This window comes from Pinus tabuliformis, chromosome 5_2 (assembly GCF_031772625.1).
Source record: "Pinus tabuliformis cultivar Carrire ecotype Pingquan chromosome 5_2, CPIR1, whole genome shotgun sequence".
Lineage (NCBI taxonomy): Eukaryota > Viridiplantae > Streptophyta > Pinopsida > Pinales > Pinaceae > Pinus > Pinus tabuliformis.
The window spans coordinates 722,125,999-722,152,288 of NC_142306.1; the positions used below are offsets into that span (position 1 = coordinate 722,125,999).

The 26,290-nt window shown below is 40.5% G+C and overlaps 1 protein-coding gene across 2 annotated transcripts in view; it reads left to right on the top strand.

Annotated features, from left to right (window-relative positions):
- Nucleotides 1–26,290, top strand: part of LOC149161225 (TOM1-like protein 3) — a 276,511-nt gene that overhangs the window by 97,575 nt on the left and 152,646 nt on the right. The window lies entirely within an intron of this gene.

The window sequence follows — 26,290 nt, forward strand, 5'->3', positions numbered from 1 at the left end:
ACCAGGGCAAAACCCTACAAGGGGGAAAACCCAACCAAATTCTTCTTCTTAGATATTCATCAAATGTTCAGTTGAGATACAAAGTACAAATATCATGAGACATAAGTCTTACATCATTAATCACATTAGGCCACCTAGGGCCAATCCTGGATCATACTAGATCCTCATAAGATAGCAGCAGACATACCTCTCAAGGAGGTATTCACAAGCCCTCCTATCCTTGTCACAAGAATTTCTGTCAACACTGTCATAAGCATCACTGTCATACACATCATGGTCATATATCTCATTGTCATACACATCACTGTTATATACATCATTGTCATACACATCACTGTCATGTTGTCATCATAAGTATCACTGCCATACTGTCATAAGGAATCTGCCATACTGTCATAGAAGAACTGCCATACAAGGACACCGCCAATCATCACTGTCATAAAAGAACTGCCATACAAGGACACTGCCAATCATCATTGTCACAAAAGAACTGCCATACAAGGACACTGCCAATCATCACTGTCATATAAGGACTGCCATACAAGGACACTGCCAATCATTACTGTCATGAGAATATTTTGTCATACATCTATATCACTGTCATACCTCATAGGCATGAGATCATTCTGACATATATCATTGCCATTCATCGTAGGCATGAGATCATTCTTCCATACATCATTGTTATACGTCATAGGCATAAACACCATATGCATCACTCTCAGAAGCATGTTATAGATCACTGTCATATGTCATGGATGTCCCTGTCATATGTATCACTCAATGTTACCAGACTCAGAATCGACAATAAATCGGCGAGGCAAAAGAGTGAAGAGTTTTAATCGGATCGGGGAAAAATCGGGAAAAAATCAGTGAATCCAATAAATTAAGATATACACATATATTGAATTAAGGAAAAACATTTTTCATTGATATTCAATAAAGCCATGTCCAAACAATGCATAATAACAATAAATGTCCAAAATATCATGAATGAATAAGTATTTCATATATGTTATCAGTCCAAACATGATCCAAAGTACTGGGTCCTCACTCCTAACCTGTGACTACATAGAACTAGAAGCATCTACTTCTAGAAGTTTATAAAATATTGCGTACCAGTCAGTAAAAAAGCAGTGACTGAAACCTCTTGATTGCTGCTAAAATGATATGATAATGGTTTTCTATTGAAATCTTTGATAGAGCACACGTTGAAGCTACATTGGATCACACTGCACACTACGCCTCTATTACACTACGACTCTATTACGTTGAGTAAATTGAAACTGAAACCATGACTTTATTACCTTCTCGACTTATGAGTTGTAGCCCTGAACAGTGAAGTCAATTATGGACCAACTTTTAATTTTTAACCTAACTAAACTATGAAGCGAAAAATGTGGGAACCCCAAAAGTTAAAACCTGTGCTCGCCGAGTTGAGGGTTGAAATAGCCGTAGTCCCCTAAATCGCAATTAATCAGTGAGTCACTAGTCAAAATCGCGTTGACCACGAGTCAAACTTGGTCCGCGCAAGTTTGACTCGCCCAGAGTTGAATCGGATCGTTTGAGGGAAGAGCAGAGTTTGACTCGTGATTAATCGTGAGTGATCGGAGATTCATGTTTCACTGGTATCACTGTAAAACACTGACAAGGGCACATGCTTATAGCTGTTCAACGCCCAAGGAATAGCCCTACCACTACACAACATCCAACAGAACATCAATAGATAAAACATACCTTGAACAATAGATTCCTTCTGCCCTTTTGCTCACGGTCCTGTAGATTTTCCCTGAGGAACCTTGGCCCTGATTAGGGCATCCGTACAGTAGGGTTCCAGCCCTCCAATTCAGCCTGCAAACCACTCAAACATCTGTGCTGTTCTTTTCCTAGCCTGGCCTTCCTCCTGCGCTGATCTCCAAGGGAGCTCGACCAATTATACAGCTGATCCAAAGGTCAACTATCTCTGTCCAGCACTGATTTAGGGCTCTGCCTTTTCAGAAAAGCATAGAGACATGCGTCTTGTTCACATGAGAATATGCATTCCAACACATGCTCAGAAAGGTCCCTTCCTTTTCTGCCAACAAGCTGTCAATCTTGGCCCATACACTTCACAAGATTTGGCCCAAACTTAGAGGTCTGCTGCAGGATAGAGTATCATTAGGTCTGCTCCAATTCAAGGGCTCGGCCCTCATACAATAACAGAGATAGCTCGGCCAGATCTCAAGAGAAGGATAACCAATAAAGACAAAGAAAACTTCCTTTCAAAATTCAGCCTGCCATCTGCCAAACTCGTCCAAAATTAATCACAAGAAAGAGACGTCCAAACTCCTCTTCTCAGCTTCAGCTAGGGCTCTCAAAGTCCTGTGGCTAGATCAGAAGATTCTATCCAAAGATGTGTTCTCTCCAAAGATGTGTTGTGTGTGATCATAAATGAGCTCCAAAGGCTCCTTATTTAATATTTATAGAAAGTGTTGAGGTACCGAGGGGTGCCTTTAGTGCCCATGAAAACCCTTCATTTAGTAAAGCCGACTTGACTGAAAACCCTTTCAATTTTCACTTAAATATATTTAAATAAATTTACCAATTACTTTGATGTTTGGTTGCCCAAATAAGGTTGTCACATCAAGGATGAGTGCCCAGAACACATCAAAAATAATATTTTCCTTTAACCAATTTGAATTCTTCCATGGGGCAAGATGGGCTTCTTTTGGGGTAGCAAAATATAGCGAGTGTATAACCTTACATACACTAGAAGGGCTGATGTCAACTTTATTCTTTTTGTTTATGCATATGTAACAACCTTAAAATAGTTCACCCTAGTTAAACCCTTGTCTCTATTTTAAGTCCTTGCTCCATTCTTGTTGAACATCATTTTGAGGGCTTTTCTGAGGCTACTCTATGACATTGTATGCCCTATTGTTGAAGATCTTTCAAACCTAAACTCACAACAACCCATTTAGTGGTAACTTAAGAGTTCTTGAACCATAACATTGAATACCTTGGTCATCTTTTGCCTTGCCAAGCTCTCTATCCATCTTTAGACCTTCAAAAAGTAATGACCTTGAGCCATAGTAATATAATATCCCTACGGGTGCTTTAGGGAAGCCTCTTTTGTGGTGTAAATCACACTAAAGAGGAGGAAGGTTGCCAAGGTGACAATGAGTTTTTGCACTCGGCTTGCTAGATTTTGCTGCAATAAGGACTAGGGGTGATGCCCTCTTATGAGGGCATAGAGCTCAAGGTAACTTCACTTTTACCTATATGATTTACCCCCTTACCTTTATTTTTCCTTTTGGCATTTGGCACTTTCTCTTTTATTCTTTCTTGTAGCAATACCAACCTTTGGACATTTCCAAGCTCCTTCCTCTCATGTGATGAGGCAAAAGGGAACCAGTGTGAGCGACTAACAATAACCAACTCAAAAGCAAGGAGAATGGAGAAGGGATGAGTCGAAGGAATAAAGTATGGAGGAATGAGAATGGAGAAGGGATGAGTCGAAGGCATAAAGTGTGAAAGAATGAAAATGGAGAAGGGATGAGTCGAAGGAATAAAGTATGGAGGAATGAGAATGGAGAAGGGATGAGTCGAAGGCATAAAATGTGGAAGAATGAGAATGGAGAAGGGATGAGTCGAAGGCATAAAGTATGGAAGAATATGGACATGCTATCTCTATCAAGTGCTCCTATTTGTGCCCCTCCCGGACAAGGAAAGAAAAATCTTGTGGTGGTTACACTTGACTAGAAGGAATTAATGACCACCCAATTGAAATAGGTCATTGTGATTCATTATCTAAGTTCAGCCCATGATCCTTACTTAAATGCCTAATACATTAAATGTAAAAAATTCGTATGAAATAATGGCTAGTGTATCCCATGTTTGTTGAACCATCTTCATCAAATGGGTACGTTGATCAAGTGAATGTGCTGAACAAATGATGAGCAAGAGGCATCCGAGGGGCTGCTATTTGTGGGGAAGTGAAGAACATGTGAGGCTGATAGCTGGAAATTTGCACAATAGGAGAAGAATTTCTCTTGTGGTTACCCATGCATGTAGATGGGTAACATGCCCCACAAAAAAGGTGCTTGCAATCCTTTTAATAGTGTTTTTATGATCTTGTGCCACATGGGGCAGCTTTAAGCAATCAAATTCCAAAGCTATCAGTGCACCACAACTTAACTTGGATGATGGATGCCTCATGAAGAAATATGTTTCACTTTAAAGAGAGGCTCAGGAAGCCACATGATCTCATTTCATGGAGGACATGCCACTTCAATGCTTTGCAAAGAATGCCAACACACCACTTCATGCCTTGAAATATGTTGATTGTAACTTGTAAGATTTTTCATGGACAAATGATCATGCCTCCAAATATGCACATATGCCTCAAGATATATAAAATGCATCAAAAGTCCAACTTAGGGTAAGAACATGCATGAAAATGTGTAGAAGATGCCTGCAAAGGTGAATCACTTCCACATATGCATGATTCCCCCAATCAAACGCACTTAAAAAGACATGAGCATCTCTCAACCATGTGAAATAAATACAAATTCAAGCTGCCAACATACATGTCCTATGCAATTCTTAGAAAGAGAATGCCAATGAAAATGCAAATTAGATTTTGAATGTTCATAGCAGAGCATTTGCTCCTTTTTCCTTTTGAGTGAATAAAAGGGGTCCATACAGCCGCTTGTCATCTTCATAAACAAAATGCCTTTCTTTTGAAGGCTTGATCGTGTAAACAATGCCACATGGCATCTCTTCATTTAAAGGGTTTGCCTCCAAATATGTAAAAAACACCTCGAACAATGAATCCTTACCCCCATATACCTCGAAAGGTGAAATATACCTCCAAATATGTGAAAATGAATTAAATAATGTCCTTACCCTGAAGTTCTCCTCAAAGAGGAAACACACCTCTAAATATGTGGAAGCTCCTCCATTAGGGTTATCTCTCACTTGTTATCTCCAACCTGCACTAGCCACATCGTTGAAGAGGGAATTCAACCTTAAGCAGGCCTTTGATCAAGCTCAAGTGCAACATAATGCTGTGTGTAGATTTTCCTGTAGATTCACAGCTCATGTAATGTTCTAAAACATAAGACAAGAATCTACTCTACTCTTTAAACAACGGAAACCAAGAATTGATGAAAACAATAATTGACAAGAGGAAGATAATCAATGGCACATAACACAATATTTATCCAGGGAAAGCCACAACTCAACCCAATCAGAAATCCAAGAGGAAAATACAATGCTTGTTCTCACTCTAACAATACTTGCACAAGTATAATCAACTCTCTGCTCACAAGCTAGCTCAAGCCAAACCTTAGCCTATTCTGCTGCTCTCCAAGCCCCTATTTCCTTGCATAATTCCTAGAGGAATCAACCTCTATTCAATGAGGAAATTCTTCTTCCATAACCACGCAATCCAAAACTAGGTCTTCAACTGATTTCATGCACCATCTGTACAACTCGGAAAATTATACAACTGATAGTACACTGTTCCTGCACCCTAGTCTCAACTGGGTCTTACTCTGAACTGACATGCATGAGTTATCCCTGAGTGATTCTTCAGTTAGCTGGTGTGGCACTGAGGATGCACTAGTGCACCAACTCACTACTAGACCTCTATTAGTTCCTTCAACAGTTAGAACTAGTTTAACTGACTATAACTCAATCAAACTGAGTTATCTAATTACAACTCAAATAAACTCATCTTGGACCCCTAAATTTAGGGAGAACATATACATGACTATAGGAAGACTTCCAACTCGAAATTCCTAAGCTAATTAAGTCAATTAAACTTAATTAACTATTTACAAGTTGCTATGAGAATGGAATTCAATTTTAATTCACAGTTTAATTCAAGGACAAATTAAACTGGAATTTCTTGTTGCCATTTCTCAACACTGTGCGGCAACCTCCTAAGTAGGACATATCTCCTTTGTGTTCATTAACCCCTTTGCTTACCACATGTCATGCTTTGGACCTCCAATGTGTGTCAGGTATGTCGTGATGGAACCTCATGGGGAGATAGACCTTTGGAAAAGCCTCCGTCACGCCAACAATAATTCTTCTCCTTTGTTCTTACATTGAATGTTGAATGATGCTTGAGAAAACTAGAACATTGTGCATGACCCCCCTCGACAAGCTATAATTGTCACTAGACTCCAAGGATCTCCTGTTTTACTTGGCAAGAGAAGAAATCCCATGAAAAATGCAAATTAAGACATGCATTTTTTGGGGGATAACAAATGGCATCCAAATCATTGGAGGTGCTAGCATTTTTATCAATCATTATGAATGTGCCAATGCTAAGGCTTATATAGTCCTCCAAAGATTAACTAGGGCTAAGAATTCTCATTATGGCTCTTCTAATATCCATGAACGACAAGTTTCTTGATGAAGAGAGAAAACTAATGATGTGCCACTCTCCATGAGATCTAAGTTGAGAATGAGGAATGATAGTTGTTCCTTTATGATAAAGGCAGGGATCAATAATCCTTGGCTTTCTCTTGGTCATTCATGTGGGTGAGAATTTCGTCACAGATCTACCATGTTGTCAGAGAAATTATTATAGTATATTCTTACTAGTGTGTGCGTGTGTGTGCATGCATGAGCATAAACTTTGGTAGTATGTCTTGATTTTTATTTTGATAATTCCCTTGCAAGTGCAATGTATGCATTTATGTTTTCCTAATTCAAGCTTGATCCTCTATTTACTTGAGATCAGATTTTGGAGCATAATGAAAGAATCATGTTCATAATATCCTATGCCAATAATAGAGCTCTCTATAGTGTTAATTTTGTGGTTTTTGAGACTTTTGTAAAAAAATATTGTTTTGCATACCTTCCTATTGTTGTTGAAAGCTTTGTGACACATGCTACCCTTTTATTTTCCTTTATACACACTTCATTTAATTTCCTTTGGTAAAGGATGTTGAGAAATCTAGGGCAGAAACAAAAGGTGATTTCTCTAGCAACAATAAGTGCTTGTGAATACTAATTACTTTTTTAGACTAGGTTCTTATTTGACTTAGATCTTCTTCATCAAATAGTTACCAAACCATAAAAAATAATGAGACACGAGACATAGGATGTAGGCGATCAGCCAAGGCCAAAACCTCTCCAACTTGAGAGGAAAACCCAAACGAATTCTTCTTCTTATAGAAACTTCAAATGATGAATTCTTCTTATAGAAACTTCAAATGATGAATACCAAGACCAAGACCCTTGACATATAAACCTCTCCAAGACCAAGTCACGAGACCCTTCTTCCGTGCTTCTTTTGCTTGTCCAAGTCAACACTGGTCAAACTGGTTTCTAGCATTGCTAATTTCGGCTACTTTGAAATTTCGGCCTTTTTCCATACACCTGCAACTCTCGGCCTATCTACACCTCTGCAATTCCGCACGTGTGAGCAGATTGATGAAGTTTTGAGAAGCTTTCCTTCTTCGCTTGACTTGAAGTCTTCTCTTAGTGATCTCGGTGTTGAAGAATCTTAGGGCATGCATATTAAATTGATTCTTCGATACATGATAACAATTTGTGAAATTTTTATACAATTAATCTTAGCTTGATCTTTACTTCATTATTAGTGTGTATGTGTTAGCTTCATCAAACTACTATAAAAAACAAAAGAGACAAGAACACAAATATTTTGGCTTTCTGCTAGGGCCAAAATCTCTCCCTCTTGGAGAGGAAAACCCATGCGTAAATTCTTCTTATAGATATTCCATTGACGAATACCAAGACCATGACCCTTGACACACTCTGCCTCTCCAAGACCAAGATATCAATCCTCCTTTCTGTCACTGCTGAGATCATCCTCATTGCTGCACCATTGAAGCCATCACTACAACATCACTGAGATCAGCCATTACATTATGTCAACGAGGTCTTCTTCAACATGATGACTGTGCCTTATATATTCATCATCATTGAGACAATGATCCTCATTACTGCTTTTCATCAAGTAGTCCTAGTTATTATATCATTCCTCCATTACTAGTTTGTTGGAGCTTTAGTACTGTTCCTCCATATAGACTGTGATATTGCTCCTTATCCCGAGACAGTGAGATATAGATCTGAATCTCACTGTGATGTATGATCTCTCTGTATCCCTGTGAACATCACTGAGATTGATGTGAAAATTCTATCACTGCAGCAACTGATTTACTTTTCCTACTTATTTCACCATAAGTTATTCATGAAATTACTTCAATAAACATTAAAATAAATACTATTGCAGATATCACACCGTAATACAGAAACAAACATATGCACAAGAATCGACACATTGACATAGTTATTTCGGACTAATGTCCCTGGAAAAACCCAATGTGGGAAAACCGGTGCAACAAGGGACGATTTTATTATTCAGCAATTTTCTAGTACAACAGGGTGCCAAACTGGCTTACCCACAGATAGACAAATTTTCTAGCACTTCTTCTGAACCTAGCGTCAGCCCTACTGACCTCTGCGTGACCTGAAACCCTCTGCATCAGCCTATTGAGACTCTGTGCAACCTCTCTGGCCTTCTGCGTCACTCTACAACCTCTGCGTGGATGACGCAGACCCTGCTGGCTCTGCGCAGTCTCTGCTTCCTCTGCGTGGCTCCCTTTGGCCCTGCGTCTGCCTTTTCTACCTCTGTGCTGATCTCCTGTCTCTCTGTTCCGTACTTTCTGCCTCCTATTGCTCTCCAGACCACCGGTTCAATTTCTCAGCTAACCTCGCTCCAGAAATTGAACTGACTCGTCTCCCTCAGTGTGTTCTCCAAGTGACCCTCAAGCCCCCTCTTATACTTTTCTCGTTGACAAATCAACGATCGAGATTAAGTCCCTAATCAACGACTAAGATTAGATCTGGCTTGATCCATGACTTTTGGACCATTCTAACACAGTTTTATATTAATACACATTAATATTTTATTTTCCCAAAGTTTAGACTTAGGGACTCCATTAAAAATATTTATTTTAATATCTCTTGAACTATTTAGAATCTGGCCAAACCCTTTCTGGGTATTGGAGATCTCATGTGTCCCAACCTCTCCACCAATTTTCGTGGCTAGAGCACATCCAGTGCTACCACAAATTAACATTTGAATGTTGTCTACTGCAAGAATACCATCCTTGAGACCATCATGATCTTTATGTCCACATTCGAAACTTGTCTTGATCCTTTTATTCGAGATAGATATGCCGAGAGTGACATGCCTAGACTTTGCTGTGGATACCACCTTTAGATATTAAGTATGCCGAGACTCCAAATCACCACGGTGACATTATTCATTGCTCCATGCATCGAGGTTGTGACTGCACCTAAAACCCAAACTAGGTGCAGTCAAACCCTGCGGCTCCTCTCTTCATGACTGCTGCTTTCTTCATGACTGCGGCTTCCCTCTCCATGACTGCAACTTCCCTCTCCAAGACTGTGGCTTCATGCCTTTGACTGCGGCATACTGCGGCTCCTATTCCTCCATTGACTGTGGCTTACTACGACTCCTCTTCCATGCGAGATCTCAGACATCTGATTTTTATTCTTTTTATTTTCGTTGACCCCTCATGGGTATTTATAGTGGTTAGCGTCCTAAATTGAGCCGACATACACTCATGAATCGACATGTCTTTGCTTCAAGCCGACATGATATGTATTTATTCATTTAATTCATTTACTTGGAGCCGACTTGATCATTTCTTTATTGCTTTACTTTGTAGACTTCGGAAGGCTTGTTTTGAGGCATTGATCTTGGTCTTGGAGGGCTGTTAGACAACTTTGAAGAATTGTACATATTTACATGAACTCATGAAGAGTTTCCATACACGTGACATGACTCTTTGACATTTAAATAAATCCTAAAGACATCAAGAAGAAGTCTTTCACCTAGTGACACTTCTTGCTCATGAAACCCATGAAGCAAGATTACAAAAAATAATTTATTTCCTTTTATTACATCAAATACAAAGATCATGTCTTTATGAAGACCGAACCTAGTTACACTTTCTTCAACACTCCCTCTTAACTAGGGAGGTATTCATAATGGTACTTGGTCATTCTCAATCTGAAGAATTTCTCATAAGAAGAATCAGATTTGCAATCCATCTGTTATAGCATCATTTCAACCAACATTGTTTCCATTTAGCAAGGCCTTGAACCATCAACTCATGAGTTCTAGGAGTTGGAATTTCTGATGAGACATTTGCTGCCTTCCCGGACTAGGAGATCCTCCGTTGAGATGTCTATCAAAGATCCTCCAGGATCTAGTATATCCCCATCTGGCAAATGTTTCCTTTGACCTAAATGACTTTTTTTCTTTTCTTCAATGTATAATGAGATTCCCCAAAGCTATGTTCTTCAAGATTCCCTACGAGCTCTTGATGCCACAATGCATCTTACTATGTTCATATCTGCAGGGACTCTTGATAGGATCCTTTTGAGAGGGATATCATTTCATCCATAGTGGAGATCCATTATTCCCTCTTTCCCTTGATCCTTTCCTCAGCTTCCCTGCACTTATTTGTATCCTATACAACTTGCCTTTCTCTATCTGACATAGAGACCACAGACTGTTGATCGAGGTAACCTTCTTGTTTATGGACACTGTTACCTTACTTATCAATATCAATATCAATGATGATTATTTTCCCAGATCTCTCCATTGATATTTCATGAAGATATTTCTTCACTCTTTGGCGCCTTCTGCACTTTACTTCAGAGAATATATCCTCTAGCATTTTATGTAATCTTCTTGTGTCTCCTTTCTTACTTCATAGAACCTTAAGAGTTCTTATGACTTAAAGGAGACCTTGATGTGTTGACTTCACTTCTTCATAAGGATTCTGTCAATCCTACTGCAAGAGCTTTATCTAACCCATAGATCTTCTTGCACTGATGAAGTCAATAAACCAAAACTTGATTATAGAATAAAAATACTTACTTGATACGTGAAGATTCACCTTGATTGAGGTAGATGCATTGATGCTTCCTCCGGATAGGATCCTTGCTTAAACTTTCAAAATGATTGTTCTGAATATCTGATCCTTGCATCATCAACTTGAGGTTGATTGCCATGATGTAGAGATCTATCAATAGGTGTTATTATGGCTGTGAACACCTTCATACTGCATCGAGAACTGTCCATATACCTCATGCTGCAGGTGATCTGCTTCTTTAAGTAGGAATTCGAGTTGTTCTTTATTAGAAGGATGAATCTTTGTATGCCATGTTGTGGATTGTGAGAAACACCTAAACTGCTGCTATAGATCAGACTTCAAAACGCTTGCTGTAGATGACTGAAGTTGAGAGCTGCTTATTTGATCTTCTTCGATACGGTGTAGGTAGATTGTCTCCTTGATCATCTTTGTGTTTACATACTGCTGTTGTAGATTTACCCTTTGATCTAGGGTTTGATCAAGGTATAGTTCTTGATCTTCTTTCAGTTTGCTATGCTTGAATCTTGATGTTGGCTTGTCTCTTTTCTGCCCTTCTTTGACTATTGAACCAATCCCTCTGATACCATGTTGAAGAATCTTAGGGTATGCATATTAAGTTGATTCTTCGATACATGATAACAATTTGTGAAATTTTTAATTCATTATTAGTGTATATGTGTTAGCTTCATCAAATTGCTATCAAAAACAAAAGAGACAAGAACACAAATATTTTGGCTTTCTGCCAGGGCCAAAACCTCTCCCTCTTGGAGAGGAAAACCCATGCGTAAATTCTTCTTATAGAGATTCCATTGACGAGTACCAAGACCATGACCCTTGACACACTCTGCCTCTCCAAGACCAAGATATCAATCCTCCTTTCTGTCACTGTTGAGATCATCTTCATTGCTGCACCATTGAAGCCATCACTACAACATCACTGAGATTAGCCATTACATTATATCAACGAGGTCTTCTTCAACATGATGACTGTGCCTTATATATTCATCATCATTGAGACAATGATCCTCACTACTGATTTTCATCAAGTAGTCCTAGTTATTATATCATTCCTCCATTACTAGTTTGCTGGAGCTTTAGTACTATTCCTCCATATAGACTGTGATACTGCTCCTTATGCCGAGACAATGAGATATAGATCCGAATCACACTGTGATGTATGATCTCTCTGTATCCCTGTGAACATCACTGAGATTGAATGCTATCTACTGCAGGAATACCATCCTTGAGACCATCATGATCTTTATGTCCACATCCGAAACTTGTCTTGATCCTTTTATTCGAGATAGATATGCCGAGAGTGACATGCCCAGATTTTGCTGCGGATACCACCTTCAGATCTTAAGTATGCCGAGACTCCAAATCACTGTGGTGACATTATTCATTGCTCCATGCATCGAGGTTGTGACTGCACCTAAAACCCAAACCAGGTGTAGTCAAACCCTGTGGCTCCTCTCTTCATGACTGCAGCTGCTTTCTTCATGACTGTGGCTTCCCTCTCCAAGACTGCGGCTTCATGCCTTTGACTGCGGCATACTGCGGCTCCCCCATTGACTGCGGCTTTCTGCGGCTCCTCTTCCATGCGAGATCTCAGACATCCGAATTTTCTTCTTTTTATTTTCGTTGGCCCCTCATGGGTATTTATAGTGGTTAGCGTCCTAAATTGAGCTGACATACACTCATGAACCGACGTGTCTTTGCTTCAAGCGGACATGACATGTATTTATTCATTTAATTCATTTACTTGGAGCTGACCTGATCATTTCTTTATTGCTTTACTTTGCAAACTTCAGAAGGCTTGTTTTGAGGCATTGATCTTGGTCTTGGAGGGCTGTTAGACAACTTTGAAGACTTGTACATATTTACATGAACTCGTGAAGGGCTTCCATACACATGACATGACTCTTTGACATTTAAATAAATCCTAAAGACATCAAGAAGAAGTCTTTCTTCAAGCCGACATGACCTGATCATTTCTTTATTGATTTACTTTGCAAACTTCAGAAGGCTTGTTTTGACGCATTGGTCTTGGTCTTGGAGGGCTGTTAGACAACTTTGAAGACTTGTACATATTTACATGAACTCGTGAAGAGTTTTCATACACATGACATGACTCTTTGACATTTAAATAAATCCTAAAGACATCAAGAAGAAGTCTTTCACCTAGTGACACTTCTTGCTCATGAAACCCATGAAGCAAGATTACAAAAAATAATTTATTTCCTTTTATTACATCAAATACAAATATCATGTCTTTATGAAGACCAAACCTAGTTACACTTTCTTCAACACTCGGCTAGCAAGGGAGCTGGATTGATGACCTTCTTGATTACTCCTTCAAGGACTGATATGATACTACTGCAAAAATCCTAGATTTTGTCACACGTGCGAGGAGAATAACCCAAAACAGTGTCAGAGTACTTCGGTTTTTGTTCCGCCTTTCTTCGCTTGATGATGAGTCCTTTCTCTAGTGTTTCTCGCACTTCCTTCTCTATTTCAGATGCTTGATCGAATTGGTGTCTCAAGTGAGGCTGTGTCCTCACTATTTATAGTGATAAGCCGACTTTGTTGAGAAATCAATGCTAGTAGAATTAGGGTTAGATTTCTCTTTCTTGATAATTACTTGTGAATTATGTTGGCTTCCTTTTACTTCTTTGTTATATTATCTTTCATCAAGCAATTACTAAATTATGTGTGTATGAAGATCATAAAAACACAAGACACAAGATGTAGGCACTCTGCCAAGTTGTAAAGTTTTGTAGATGTTCTATGCTAAGAGCAATTTCACTTTTCTCACAGCAATCATACAAGTAGATAAGCAAAATGCAGATAGAACATATAAGCAGATCTTACAGAAGACAAATCAGAAACAAGAAAAATGTATGTGTTCGTTTCGGCGGTCAACAGGATGCTTCAACCAGCAAAGTCTCCTTTGGTCAGCCAGCCCAGCATGTGTCACAACAACCCTCCAACCAGTAGATGAGTCAACCCAAGTCAGTTCTACAAAAGTCAACGCTGTCCTGAAAAGTCAACGCAGGGGCAGCAAGCTAAAAGTCAACGCAGCAGCAAAACGGTCAACCCTTTGACCTCGATTTTTGTGCCAGGTAGTACGGCCTTCAAAAATCGAACCTCCCACAAGTTTTCAGCTTGTTTGGACCAAGCGTTGACCAAAGTCAACGCTGGTCAAACTTCTGCGAAACCCTAGCAGCAGAAACCCTAGCAGCAGAAAAATCCTCTTCGTCCTTCCCACGTGTGGCTGAAATTCGTCCTCCAGGTAGCTCGTACTTTTAGGATGAGAGAGGAAGATGTGAGTTTTGTTGTGTTCAAATTCTCTCCAACTTTTCCTGTATATATATATCCATCAATGAGGGTGTGTAACACATCTGTTGGGCATGTGAGCCTACATTACAAAACTGGCTGACCTTGCACATATAATTTATTAAGAATAATAAATTCAAAATATAAGTTCTGCTCATCGGATTAAGATTATTTTTATATGGATTTTACACCTCTCAGAAAGAGGAATCCAACAAAAATATTAGCCTCTTAATCTGAGCATCAGAAAATGGAGTTTGGACCTAGTTGTCCAAATTTAACACTCCCTCTCAACTAGGGAGAACTCCATCTATTAGTGTAATTAACATCGTGAGTCATCCCGCCGAAACTTGCTTTGCTGGCTTCTTTATTTCAGAACAGAAGTGGGTCAGTCACAAAGACATCATTCCCCGACTGACATAATCAGTCCAGAGGTCCCAGACCTCACAAATCTTGATCCCAGATCAAGTGGTTGGACCATGCCATCCTAGATAGAGAGTACGGCAATCTCTGATGCGTCCATCAGTCTTTGCTAATAGTCTCTAGCTTTTCCACACCTCATTGGCCAAATGAGAGGTACTTCCCATGAGCCCTGAACTCAATGGGTAGGATGCATACGGGGCACAGATTAAATGAGTGGCGAACCAGCTCAATAATCACAAGGGTGGGGCAGAAGCATTATGAGTGCTTATAGCTCCGAGAAGCTATCCCCAAAGCCCCCTAGAGCTCCCAGAGCTCATCGTCCAACAGGACCCACATCATAGGGTCTTTCCACGACACCAAGACTCTCACGGAAGGTTAGGAACTTGACCTTCCCCAGGGGCTTAGTGAGAATATCCGCGACCTGCTCATCAGTTCCTATATGATCGAGCCTTACGGCGCCTCGTTGTACCATATCCCGGATAAAGTGGTACCTGATATCAATATGCTTGGATCGGTCGTGGAACACAGGATTCTCAGTCATACGAATCCCACTCTGATTATCACAGAGTATTACAGTGGTATCTAGCACATGTTGGAACAGCTCACTAAAGAGCTTCCTCAACCAAACTGCTTCACAACAGGCCATACTAGCAGCAATGTATTTGGCCTCCGCGGTGCTCAAAGCCACCGACTTCTGCTTCCTGCTCATCCATGAGATCGAAGCAGAACCAAGATTGAAACAGCATCCAGATGTGCTCTTACAATCCACCACACTGCCAGCCCAATCGGCATCAGTATATCCCCGGAGTATCACACTCCCGGCAGTGTATCTCAGCCCATGGTTTATCGTGCCCCGAAGATATCTCAAAAGATTCTTGGCACCAACCCAGTGAAAATGATGAGGCTCAACCATCTGTTGACTCAAAGTATTCACTGCAAAACATATGTCCGGACGGGTGTTCACTAAGAACATCAAAGCTCCTATGAGTTGACGATACTCAGTAGGATTGGCCAAGATAGGCCCTGCAGCGCTGCCACTCAACTTCTTAAGGTTGAGTTCCATTGGTGTCGACACGGACTTACAGTCCACCATCCCAAATCTTTCCAGAAGCTTCACAATATACTTTCCTTGAGAAAGGAAAATCTCTCCAGGTCTCTGCCAGACCTCCAGGCCTAGGAAATAGTGCATCAGTCCTAGGTCTTTCATCTCGAACTCAGCAACAAGCTCCCTTTTACATTGATGAATGAGAGGGTCATCACCTGTCAGGAAGAGGTCGTCCACATACAGCACTAGAATGAGAGGCTTTCCTTCCACAACCTTAAAGTAAAGGTTTGGATCAGCATTGCTTCGAGTGAAGCCCAACTTCATCAAGTAACTATCCATCCTCTCATACCAAGCTCTGGGTGCTTGCTTTAACCCATAGAGGGCTTTCTTCAACCTGCAGACATAAGTGTCTCGATCTTGAACTTCAAATCCCAGAGGTTGTTCTATATACACCTCTTCCTTTATTGCACCATGCAGAAAAGCGGTCTTGACATCCATCTGATGAAGACTCCATCCTTGCGTAGCAGCAAGGGCTATGATGGATCGGATGGTGGTATATCGAGCCACAGGTGCAAATATATCGTCATAGTCAATTCCTTCCTTTTGAGAGAAGCCACGGGCAACAAATCTTGCCTTAAACTTTTCAGCACTCCCATCAGATCCATGTTTAATCTTGTAGAGCCATTTAGCGGTGACAACAGATTTGTCCTTCGGTCTCGGGACCACATCCCAGACATTATTCTTCATAATAGCCTCATATTCTTCATGCATAGCATCCTTCCAGACTTGATGCTTGATGGCTTCCTCAAAAGATCCAGGTTCAGATTGTATAATAGTACTCATGGCAGCTAGATACCCTTGGTATCTACACGGCTTCTTGCTTTCTCGGAATGTTCCCCTTGGGGCAGCATGACCCTCAGCATCTTCGAGGGTGTCCCTGAGCCATGATGGCCTCTTTCCTAGAGAAGGGGAAGGATCAATAGGGTCCATTGGCTCTTCAACATCAGGCATAGTCTCATCCTGGGGTTCTTCCAGATTTCCAGGTCTTTCTTCATGGTTTTCTTCAGATCTAGGAAGATCTACTACTTTCTTCAGGGAAGCATCTTCGTCAAAAGTGACATCATGGCTTATCTCTACTTCCCTTTGACTAGGTACATAGACTCTATATGCCTTAGAAGTCTCACTGTAGCCCACAAACATTCCTTTCTTCCCAGTAGCATCCAGCTTACTTCTCTTTTCTTTCGGCACATGAAAATAGACAGGACATCCAAAAATTCTAAAATGTGAGACATCAGGTTTCTTACCAGAGAAAACCTCTTCGGGAGTTTTGGAGTCCAAAGCGGAATGAGGGCATTGGTTTTGAATGTACACAGCAGTATTTGCAGCTTCTCCCCACAGAAACTTTGGAAGACCCTGGTCACATAGCATGGCACGGGCAGCTTCCACAATAGTCCTATTCTTGCGTTCAGCAACACCATTCTGCTCAGGAGTATATGCAGTGGTAGTCTCCCTCTTAATGCCAGCTTCTCTGCAAAAGTCTTTGAACTCATTTGACTCATATTCAGTGCCATTGTCAGTCCTCAAAATCTTGATCTTCTTTCCGGTCATATTTTCCACCAAGGCTTTGAAGGTACGGAACCACATGAAAGCCTCATCCTTCTTCTTCAAGAAGTATATCCAGGTTTTGCGAGAGAAGTCATCAGTAAATGTCATATAGTAAGAACATCCCCCCAGGGATGTTACAGGCAACATACCGGAAAGATCAGAATGGACCAGTTGCAATATCTCAGATGTCTTTGTGACACTTGAGGGAAAGGTCCCCTTGTATGTTTTCCTTCAGCACAGCCCTTACATACACCTTTATGATTATTTCCAAAATCAGGCATCCCTGTCACCACCTTCCTTGCTTCGGGAAGAGCCTTGTAATGAAGGTGTCCAAATCTTCGGTGCCATAGTTCGGTTTGACGGATAGTATCACAAGTCATAGCTCCCAACGGACTCCCTCCAACCTGGTAGAGTGTACCAACCCTAAAACCAATTGAGATAGCTTCCTTGAAGCTCTTCTTCCACATGAGTACCTTTCCATCAGAGAAAGTTACATTGAATCCTTTGTCTTCCATGGCAGATACAGACACAAGGTTCTTCTTCAATTTGGGTAGATGGAGGACTTGTCCTTGAGATAAGTGGAGGGTCACAGTCCCGGTCCCTTTCACAGGATAAGTGGCATTATTCCCAAGGATAATTTCTAGATTAGTATCCTTTTCAACCATGTCAGAAAGTGCTTCCTTGAATCCGGTGATGTGTCTTGAGGCACCACTATCGATTAGCCAGACATCCATAGTGTCGGGCGGAGATGCAGCTGAGAGAGCAGATATTAGAATATACTCATTTCTTTTATCAACAACATTAGACTCCTCATACCTGGTATTTCTGGTCCTTTTAGGAGGTGGATTGTTTCCTTCAAAGTGAGCCTTCCTCTTTCCTTTGGATTTGTCATTTCTTCGATTCCCATTCCTTCGGTTGTTGTTGTTGTCGTCACTATCGGGAGAATTCTTCTGGAAGGGGCATTCTCTAGCATAGTGTCCAGTCCTATGGCAGGTGAAACATTTACCTTTCTTCTTTTGAGTCTTAGTCCTTCCTTTGTCCTTGGAACCACCAGAGTTCTTCTTTCGGGAATGAGCAACATAGGCAGCATTTCTTTCATTATCAAATTCCTTCATCCTTGTTTCTTCTTGCATACATCTAGACAGAAGCTCATCAAAGTTAGGGATGGTATTATTGTTGAGAATGGTAGTTGTGAATACTTGCCATTCATATGGAAGTCCTCCAAGTGCGGTGAGAACCATCTCACGATCAGCTATTGTCTCCCCAATAGCTAGCAGATTGTTCCTGGTTTCGGTCAACTTCATAAAGAAAGTTTGAATAGACTCGTCTCGGCCCTTCTTCATATTCTTCAACTTGTTCTTGAGGAATAGCACTTGGTTCACATTGTTTACTTGGAACATAAGTATCAGTTTGTCATACATCTCCTTGGATGTGCCTAGTTCAGATATGTAGGCAACCAGACTCTTATTTATGGATTCCCTGATCAGCAGCTTTGCTCTGATTTCTCCCTTCTTATACTTGTGTTTAACAGCAGCAGAGGCATTTGATGGAGGTTCTTGAATCTTCCCTGTCACATGATCTAGGAGATCATGATCTTCTAATTTGAGATCTAATAACATCTTCCAGGCATGGAAGTCATCACTTCCAGTCAGCTTGTCATTCTCCCTGAATTCAAGCTTAGAGGAATCCATTTCCTTCGATGATGATTGCTATAGATAGAGTTTGTCTTCACCTCAGCTCTGATACCATGTAAAGTTTTGTAGATGTTCTATGCTAAGAGCAATTTCACTTTTCTCACAGCAATCATACAAGTAGATAAGCAAAATGCAGATAGAACATATAAGCAGATCTTACAGAAGACAAATCAGAAACAAGAAAAATGTATGTGTTCGTTTCGGCGGTCAACAGGATGCTTCAACCAGCAAAGTCTCCTTTGGTCAGCCAGCCCAACATGTGTCACAACAACCCTCCAACCAGTGGATGAGTCAACCCAAGTCAGTTCTACAAAAGTCAACGCTGTCCTGAAAAGTCAACGCAGGGGCAGCAAGCTAAAAGTCAACGCAGCAGCAAAACGGTCAACCCTTTGACCTCGATTTTTGTGCCACGTAGTACGGCCTTCAAAAATCGAACCTCCCACAAGTTTTCAGCTTGTTTGGACCAAGCGTTGACCAAAGTCAACGCTGGTCAAACTTCTGCGAAACCCTAGCAGCAGAAACCCTAGCAGCAGAAAAATCCTCTTCGTCCTTCCCACGTGTCGCTGAAATTCGTCCTCCAGGTAGCTCGTACTTTTAGGATGAGAGAGGAAGATGTGAGTTTTGTTGTGTTCAAATTCTCTCCAACTTTTCCTGTATATATATCCATCAATGAGGGTGTGTGACACATCTGTTGGGCATGTGAGCCTACATTACAAAACTGGCTGACCTTGCACATATAATTTATTAAGAATAATAAATTCAAAATATAAGTTCTGCTCATCGGATTAAGATTATTTTTATATGGATTTTACACCTCTCAGAAAGAGGAATCCAACAAAAATATTAGCCTCTTAATCTGAGCATCAGAACATGGAGTTTGGACCTAGTTGTCCAAATTTAACACAAGTCAAAAACCCTATCTAGGTGAAAACCCAGTGAATAATTCTTCCTTCAATAGTTTCACGAGATAATCCAAGACTCTTGACCTAGATAAAGACTTCGTCCACACCAAGTCAACCCTCTCTGTGAAAATTTGGGAACCCAAATTTCTACTGCAGCAAGTGATTAAGTTTCCTCTATTTGTCAAATAAGTGAACAAATTATTTACTGTGTTCTACGGTAAATATTGAAACCAATACACTGCAGCCTCCACAAGAACAAGTGACACTGTTATTTTTGGACCAATGTTCCTGGAAAAACCCAATGTGCAAAAACTGGTGCAACAGTTGAGGGTTTGTATTATTAAGCAGTGGTTTTCTGAATACAATTTGTTGGATGCCCAACTGGCTATCCGATATAGAGAGAAACTGGGCAAAAAAGGTAGTGAGATGATCTCACCTTGTCACTGGAAGAACCTAAACTGATCTGCGTTGGAGATGAGCCTAAGTGCTGCCTCTGCACAGTTCTGCGACACACCCATGCAGTCACTGCGTCACTGTAGTTGGGATTGTGTTGCATCTCCTTTTGATCCTCAGCTGGCTGGAAACTTTAGCTCTCTGGCCTTTTGGTCTCACACCCCGGTCGTCGACACTAGATCCCGATTGTTCCTCAGCAAAATTTCGATCTCCCTCTGAAGATTTGCGTTGCCACAACGTAGCTATGGGTGGCCACTGTGTTAGCCTCTCTGAGCATCTTTCTGCTTTCTCTGCCTTGTACTCTCCGGTCTAGGTAAACTTCGCCTGGAAACTATCCCTACCCCTCACTGCAAGAAATCTCCTTGATCGATTCTCTAGAAACTGCTGCGCTGCCCTCTCTGAGAAATTCTTTCTCTTGATCTCTCTTTGATGTGTTTTACAAATTCCCATCAAGTCTCCTCTTATAATCTTCTAGTTGAGAACTAACGACCCAGATTAGATTCTAATCAATGGCTCAGATCATTTGGCTTTATCCCTGTCTTCTTCTAAAAGTGCCACCCCCAGTTTAATTAATCCCCTTTAATTAATTTAATTTCTTAAGTTTTGACTTAGGCACCCATTAAAAATAACTATTTAATCTAATAAAACTGTCTCTGGATGGAATTTCCCAAAACGATTTCAGGGTATTGTGGAATACATGTGTCCTAGCCTCCCTACAAATTTTGAGGCTTAGAGCACATCCGATGCTACCATAAATCAACACTTTTTTCCTTTTTGCAAATGATAACCCTTCAATAGCGACTTCGTCCTAGCATCATCAACTTATAGTAGCATCTTCAACCCAACAACTGGCAGCAACAATAACAATGAAACTTCGACCTGACAAGTCACAAGACAGACTTCGATCTCCTAGAGGAATCCACCTGAGAGAGAGAGAGAGAGAGAGAGAGAGAGAGAGAGAGAGAGATAATGCAAAATTTCGATTTTTCCTTTTTCTTCTTCTTTCTCCAATTTCACACTTCTTTTGTCTTCCTTTTTGTACTTTGCATTTCCCAGCACTTTCTTCTGGATATTGAACTATAACCTTCTAGTGAGGTTGGATCTTCCTTCTTGAGGCCGACTTGATCTCCTTGACGTTGAGAAATCCAAAATGAGGCAGTTAAACGATTTCCCTTATTATGACATTAACTTGTGATGTTTTCATTATTATTATTAGATCTTTTTAATTATCTTTTCTTATCATCAAGACTAATTCCAAGCAATAAATAGAATAAAACACAAGATATAGGCACACTGCCAGGGCTTAAACCCACTCTAGGGGAAAACCCGGTCAAAATTCTTCCTTCAGTAGATTCAAGATGAGACGACCAAGGCCCTTTCAACTTAGACTCGAGACTACCTCCATCCATCAAGTCAACCTTGTCATTCTTCAGTTCAGTAGCTCCTGTAGTAGTCATTCTTCTTCACACTTTGATCCTTGCAATGGCATCGAACTTGTAGCAATGATCTCACTGTGATAGCACTAGCATCAAAACTGTGATACCAAGACTTCATCACTGTGATAACATCAAGCCATTCTTTGTGGTAACACCGACATATTGTTGATTTTGGGTAGCATCGGATGTGCTCTAGCTCCGAAAATTTGTGGAGGGGCTAGAACACATGAGATATCCAAGACCCAGAAACCGTTTGGAGAAATTCCACCCAGATGAGGAGCTATTAAAATAATTAATATTTTTAATAGGTTCCTAAGTCTAAACTTAGGAAAATAAAAATATTAATGGATATTAATAAAGATATGGGTGAGAAGCTTCTAAGAAACGAGGATCAAGTCTGTTTTAATGTTAGCTGTTGATTAGAGACTTAATCTCGGTTGTTGATTCATCAGTAAGAAAAGTATAAGAGTAGACTTGAGAGTCATTTGGAGATACATCGGGCAAATACTCGGTACCCCGAGGGAAATCGATTCTCAAGGAGGAGTTCGATTTCAGAGAGAGTTGCAGGGTGGAGGAAGAGGAGGGCATAAACAACAGTCAGTAACTGAGGAGGAGGTGACGCAGGGCATTCGAGAGACAACATAGAGGGAAGAGCTACTAGACAACACCATTGGAGACGCAGTCCTCACGCTGGTTGACGCAAAGTGACACAGAGTGACGCAGAGGTGGGTGAAGGGTCTCCAGGGTGTTAGAACTTCTCCAGAAGGAGGAGAAACTTTGTCTCAGGTGTTTTCTCTCAAAAGTGTCTCAGTTTCTCTGTGAAATAATTCCTTGTAAAGCGATTGTCGCTGAAGATTAATAAAACCTTCCTTTGCTGCACCGGTTTTCCCACATTGGGTTTTTCCGGGGACAATTGTCCAAAAAAACTGTGTTGATGTAATTGATTCTTGTGCTTGTATATCATTGTTATTTTCTCTATGTAATTATGTGATAAATACAGTAGAATTTATTTTAAAGTTTACTAAAGGGTTTTACTAAATAACTTATTGTGAGAGATAAGTAGGTGAAATAAATCAGTTACTGCAGTAGAATTTCGTGTTAGAAATTTTCACATGGTATCAGAGCAGAGATCGGGCAACAGGATAGAAGAATCTGCTATGAGTCAGGAGCATGATGCCGAGGCATCAACTTAGAGGGACTCATGTAGATCTCCAGAGAAAGAAGAGAGCACGAAGAACATGGATCACGATTATTCTATGTTAGCTTCCAGACTGGAAGAAGAAGTTGCTTGCCTAGCAAGTTCTGCCTCCTCTGAGGTTTGGTATATAGATAGTGGAGCTTCCTGGCATATGACAGGAATACGAGAATGTTTTTCGAATTATTAAGAAGAAAGGATGAATTTTCAAATCACCATGGGAAATAAGGCAAAGTGTACCCCCGTAGGAAGAGGTACTGTAGTCTTTCAAACAGAAGCAAGGGATCGGCTTCGAGCAACCAATGTGCTGCATGTGCTAGGATTGGGGATGAACTTACTCTCTGTATCTCAGCTTCGAAACACGGGCTATGACGTTTTCTTCATTAAGGGGAAAGTATATGTCATGTTAATCAAGGTTGTCATTGATGTCAATATGGCATTGATTGGGATGTCAATCTTTTTGAGATGCCTAGTTCTAGACAATGATGCCATGACCCTTGGTGGTTGGTTGACTAGGATAACATCAATGAAGACGCCAAGTCACGAAGAAGTCAAACCACTAATGAAGGAAGCCCTAAGAAATACTTGAATTAACTATGATGTTGCCAAGTGCCAATCATGTGCCTTGATTGATGATCTAGATCCTAAGTTCCAATATACAACCTTGTGATGTGAAGGATTATACTTGATGAAGCCATACTTTTGATGATGTCATACTCAAGAATGACCACACTTTGACATAAGTGGAAGACTACTTTGGTGTCTTTGACAAATTAATGAAGGCTGCACTATGACATATTACTGCACTATCATTGAATACATGATGCTATACCTTCATCATGATGCTGGATACTATCATGATGACATTATTGGTGCAAAACAATCGAGAAGCCATGCTGTCTCGAAACATCCTTCACACTATTCCAAATATTTTATGCACAAAAATTTAAGGACAGTCACAAAGAAAATTAATTTTCTCCACCTTAGAGGCAGAACCTCACCATGAGACCTACACCATCTTGAAGAGCATAATTTTAGCTTTCCAACGAGCTATTATTCTGCCCAAATCTCCAAGCGGTTTGAAAGTTATTATTTTTTTAAGTTAAAACTAACTTTCTGCCAGTAAGCCGACCTGTATCCTAGCCTACTCATGTCGGCATGCTTGAAGGGTCATGTCTCTTCGTTTAGCATTGAAAAACAATATATATTAGGCATACGATTTCATTCTTCCAGCACTTACTCGGTCATCAAGTACAATACAAAAAGGGATAAGTTCACAATTCATGAACTCTAAGGAAGAACATAAACTTTGAAGAAAAGGAGGCACGAAACCAGAGCAAAGAATATCTTTAAGGCCTGATTTGAATGGTGAACAAAAGTGATACATCTCGGTGCAATTAAAGATTAATACCTCGGACCAGCTATGGAAACTTCTTGATACTTTGGACAAAAGCTCGGGTTTTAGCTCATATTGTTGTGATTTCAGTTGACTGTGGCTCATGTATTATTTGGACTATAAAACTCAAACTATACAACGTGTTGGTCTCTTGGACTAGGCAGGGAACAAAGGTACACAATACGTCGCACTATAGAGAAGAGAGATCGGAGTTTTGTACAACAAAAAGATACAGATCCTATAAGCATAGAAGCTCGGACTGTGATAACATTATAGTGCTCAGACTATCACAGGGCCTCTGACTTGTGGAGCCTATTACAATAGTCGTGAAATAAAACTTCGAACTGTATGTGTTAAAGTACAAGTGCATTCTCCTTCGGACAGAACTTGGAAAGAAGTGCACACAGTGATGACTATGGACTAAGAAGCGTAGTAGTTATGTCTATGGTGCGGTATGGTGCAGATTGGTGAAATGCAGCATGGTGCCAGAATACTATTGCTGAAGTTTCGTTGCAGTAAGGACATTGGTGAAGTTGTGGTGCAGAAGTCTTGGTGCAGTGTTGAAGTCTTAGTGCAAGAACATTGGTGCAGAATTGATGAAGAAGTGTGGTGCAGAATAGATGGTGCAGTATGGTGTATAAATCCTTGTGTAGAAGTATTGGAACAATTTGAACAGTGGTCTGGTGCAGTGTGGTGCAAGGACATTTGTAAAGAAGAATTGTCACAATCTAGTGCTGAAGTCTTGGTGCAGCAGGGGTCTAGTAATCTTGAGATAATTTGGTGTTGAAATATTGGTGCAGTGTAGAAGTCATGGTGCAAACTTTGGTGTAGACCTTTGGAGGTAACTCGAAGTAATCTTTGGGACTAATCTTGGACCAGATTTGAAGAAGGTGCATAACTATTATTAGAGTTGGTGTAGAACTTGGTGCAGATCATTGAAGACACATTGAAGTGTTGTATTGAAGATCGTAATGCGGTGTTGATGTCATGTTGAGCTAACTTGAAGAGATTGATCGGGTATTATGAAGAACAATGGTGACACTTTTTGTATGTCAAGGTTGTCATTGATGACGTGACATGGAGACTAAGTGAAGGGATAACTGAAGATTGACAGGGCTCAGTGAAGAAGACTTTTAGAGCCATGAAACCAAACATATCTTGACAAAGCAAAACTAGAGGATTGGTGTCCTTGGAGTTGGTGCTCCTAAACTCAAGGTTGGTGCCTTGGATAAGATAGAGTCGAAGCCTTAGAGGTCAGAGCCTTACTAAAGTCCAAGTTGGTGCTTGGCAACAGGTTGGAGCCTGGGAGAATGAAGATCGGTGCCTTCATCTAGGGTTGGAGCCCTATATGTAGTGTACTTGATTCATTGGCCTTAGAGGCCAGAGCCTCACTAAAGTCCAAGTTGGTGCTTGGCAACAGGTTGGAGCCTGGGAGAATGAAGATCGATGCCTTCATCTAGGGTTGGAGCCTAATATGTAGTGTACTTGATTCATTGTAAAGATTATATTAATAATAGCATTTATTCCTATTGTTCATTCTGTGTTCTAAATATAAGTGATCTAACTGCTAAAAGTAACAATTGAAAAGAAATATTGATTCATCCCCCTCCCAGTATTTCCAACAATTGGTATTAGAGTCAGTACCTTCACTCAAAGCCTAGCAGCTTGAAGGTTGATCCTTGGAACACAAATGGTGAAGCCAAGGAAGAAAGTCTCCAATCCTCCTAAAGATGTGTCTCTCCCAACCACCGAAATTGAAGTCAATAAATTTGTGAAGGCTCCATTGTTCAATGGAAACTTTGATATATGGGAGGCAAGAATGAGGAATTTCTTAAAGACTTAAGGAATTGAAGTCTGGAAATCGGTGATTTCTG